Genomic DNA, 4,040 nt, shown 5'->3' on the forward strand with positions numbered 1-4,040 from the left:
GACATAACACAATATAGACAGCTGCTTGGTTATAGTTCTGGTTCTCTCTTGCCAGTCGTGGCTCACATGAGCAACCTCCTGGTGCCTGCGCAAATAAATTTTGCACAGTTAATTTGGTAGAAATGAACACACATTGTTCTCTGAAATGCTTTTGTTAGGGTGACCACACGTCCTCTTTTTTCCTGACATATCCACTTTGTCAGACCTTAAAAAAGCATTCGGCCGGGATTTCTAAATTTGAGAATTTGTCCAGGATTCGACTTTAGTTTCATTATGATGTGCTTATTTTCTAATACTGCATCATGTGTATGCACAAGTTTGCATTGCTTTAACGCCGCTCTGTAATTCCCGCCTTCTCGCACACCAACTGGTCGATTATAAAAGGCTTGCGGCAACTATTGGCCAAATTACCGCTTCTCAACCATTAGCCTACTCTCAGCGAACGTGTGAAGGTGAAGGTGAACTGCTGTTGTGTGCGCCATCAAACTTGACAATAGCAGCAAATGAAGCTGTCCTGAGTCAACACAATGTCCATGGCCATATAAGGTCATTTTTAATGTTATCACATTGCTTCGTATTACATGGCCATTCAAATGTGTAAATGATGGCAAAAGGTTCACTTGTGGCATCTTATATTTTATTTTATTCCATGGACATTCAAAAGAATGATGCTAATAGTGTGCCTTTTTCAGTCTATTAAAATCTGCATTCAAAGTAACACTGTTTTGAACGATATTTGGATTATGTTACTAATGACATTTTTTATGAAGTAATTTGTAACTGTAATGGAATACATTTTTAAAGTAACCCTCCCAACCCTGGAGCGGAGGCGAATCTTGCTCCTCTAATTACCTCCTGAACCTCCTTCAAACTGGGCTCTCTCAGGTCAAAATCAAATTTGGGGGGTAGTGAACAAATTCAGACCCTTATGTTGTTCAAGTATCTGGTCTCTCTCTGGGTCACTCGAGGTGTTCTTTAGAAAGTGATCAACTTCATCTGAAGGGTATGAGTGACAACCACTACACTTATCCCCAAGCAGCTGTTTCACAAAGCAGAAGGGGTTGCAATGTCCATCATCAAATAAGCTATATAGATTATATACAGTATTTAAAGTATCAGGCTAGCTAGCAAATATTAGCTACCTAGCTAGACTAGTTTAGCTACAAAGCATTGCCTAACCAAACCTCTGGTTTACACTTTACAATTTACACTGTTTTGCTAATGTAATTGTAGCGAAGTTGTTTTTTGGGTGAAAACTTATGTTAATGACAGTAAAGTTAATGATACACACAGTGTGGTCCAAAAGTCTGACACCACATTACAAATCCAGGAGTTTTAGTAAACACAAAGTTTTAGAATTTGAAAATTCTAAAGCAAAAAAAGGAAATGACAACTAAGAAACTCTGAAATTCATGGATTTCATATTTCAAAGATTAGACTTTTCACACGATTATTTGTAATGAAAACCTTTGTGTTAAATAAAATTTTTAATAAATAAATAAATAAATAAAAAAGCCAAACAGAAGCATTTTCACCACTGGTCTTTGACTTTTGGACCCCACTGTAGTCACAGCAGTCTCTCTATAGCTATACTGCATAATCCTTTGATACAGGACTGTAAATATTTTCCCAGAATACCACATAATTTCAAATATCAACCTATAAAACACATTTACATAACAGTTAGTTCTGATTCATTAATTTGATTGGACAGGTTCCGCCCAATCATTATATATATATATATATATAATATAATATATAATATATATATATATATACACACAGTGGCAGGAAAGAGTATGTGAACCTTTTGGAATTTCATTGTTTTCTGCATAAATCTGTCAAAATGTGATCTGATCTTCATCTAAGTCAAGGGTATTGACAAATATAATGTGTCTAAAATAATAACACAAAAAAATTGTGAACATTGTTATTGAGAACAACCAAAAAAACCTCATAGTGCTTGTGGAAAAAGTATGTGAACGCTTGAGTTAATGACCTCAAAAACACTAATTGGAGTCAGGTTTTAGCACATATGGAGTCTCGTTATGAAAATGAGTTTGGAGGTGTGGACTACAGCTACTTTGACTGATAAAAACCCCTCAAACTTTTGGAGTTTGCGCTGCACAAGAAGCACATGCTTATGTGAGCTATGCCTCGCCAAAAAGAGTGTTCAGAGGATCTATGATCAAGAATTGTTGATTTGCATAAAGCTGGCAAGGGTTACAAAGTGATTTCAAAGACTTTAGAAATTCACCACTCTACAGTTAGGCAAATATTCTACAAATGGAGACACTATGGGACTGTTGCTACTCTACCAAGAAGTGGGCACCCAGTCAAAATGACACAAAGGGCACAACGAACACTCATCAATGAGGTGAAAAAACAACCCCGAATGACAGCCAAAGATTTGAAGGCATCAGTGGAACCGGCTAACATGTCTGTTCATAAGTCTACAACACGTAAACCATTGAACAAGCAGTGTATCTACAGCAGGACACCACAAAGGAAGCCACTGCTTACTAAAAAGAACATAGCTGCACGCCTGAAGTTTGCAAAAGAGCACATTGACACTACACAGCGGTATTGGCAAAATGTTTTGTGGACTGATGAAACTAAGATTGAACTGTTTGTGGAAAACCACACAGCACTACATCTGGCGTAGAAAGGGCACGGCATATCATCATGAAAACATCATCCCAAACGTAAAGTATGGTGGAAGAAACATCATGATTTGGGCCTGCTTTGCTGCATCAGGGCCTGGCCAGCTTGCAATCATTGAGGGGAAGATGAATTCCCAAGTATATCAGACAATTCTTCAAGATAATGTGAGAATGTCTGTATGTCAGCTGAAACTGTGTAGAAGTTGGGTGATGCAACAGGACAACGGCCCAAACACCGGAGCAAGTCCACAACAGAATGGCTTCAGAAAAACAAAATCCACCTTTTGGAGTGGCCAAGTCAGAGCCCAGACCTCAACCCAATAGAGGTGCTATGGAAAGACTTGAAGAGAGCCATACACATGAGACGTCCAAAGAATATGACAGAGCTAAAGCAGTTCTGCCAGGAAGAATGGGCTAAAATTCCTCCTGAACGATGTGCAGGTCTGATCCACAGCTACAGGAAGCACCTGGTTGAGGTTATTGCTGCCAAGGGCGGGTCAACCAGTTGATAATTCTAAGGGTTCACTTACTTTTTCCACTGCCATTTTGAATGTTGAATGAGTGTGTTCAATAAAGACATGAGGGATCAGAATTTATTTTGTGTTTTTATTTTAGGCACATTATATTGATCAATACCCTTCACTTAGATGAAGATCAGATCACATTTTATGACAAATTTATGCAGAAAACCATGAAATTCCAAAAGGTTTACATACTTTTTCTTGCCACTGTGTGTGTGTGTATATATATATATATATATATATATATATATATATATATATATATATATATATATATATATATATATATACACACACACACACACAAACACACTCTTGCTTGTGCTATATTGCTTGATTAAATCAATGGCTTATTTAGTTCAAATACTTAATAGAAACAGCTAAATCATTTGCTTATTTTCCAGAAAAGTACTGAAAAGCATGCTGACATTTTGAGGACACATACACTGCAGAGTCACCTTGGCAAATTGGGGGAGACAGGAGACAAAAAGGAGGTCATATCAGACATTCAGGTACAATATAACAGATTGGTGTTTAAAAGTATGGCTTTTAAGATATCAGATATAAGCGCCCTTGAGAAAAAGGTTATTCCTGTCACCATTCTGGTAAGTGTATTCAGCTTTTCCTTAGAGGTCTTGCCCTAGTCATTCATGCTTACTCAATGAGAAAAGGCTAGTAATCATCAATATTTATATTATACTGTATCTTCAGTTTTAGTATTTTAGCATTTCAGTTTTAGCATTTCTATTATCACTGATATCACTTTCAAAATATTACCAGTGTTAAACCAACTGGTAACAAACAAATTGTTTTCAAATGCACTAATCTTATTTAACTATGATATGCTGGTCAAAAC

Source organism: Ictalurus furcatus, chromosome 8 (assembly GCF_023375685.1).
Source record: "Ictalurus furcatus strain D&B chromosome 8, Billie_1.0, whole genome shotgun sequence".
In the NCBI taxonomy this organism is placed as follows: Eukaryota; Metazoa; Chordata; class Actinopteri; order Siluriformes; family Ictaluridae; genus Ictalurus; species Ictalurus furcatus.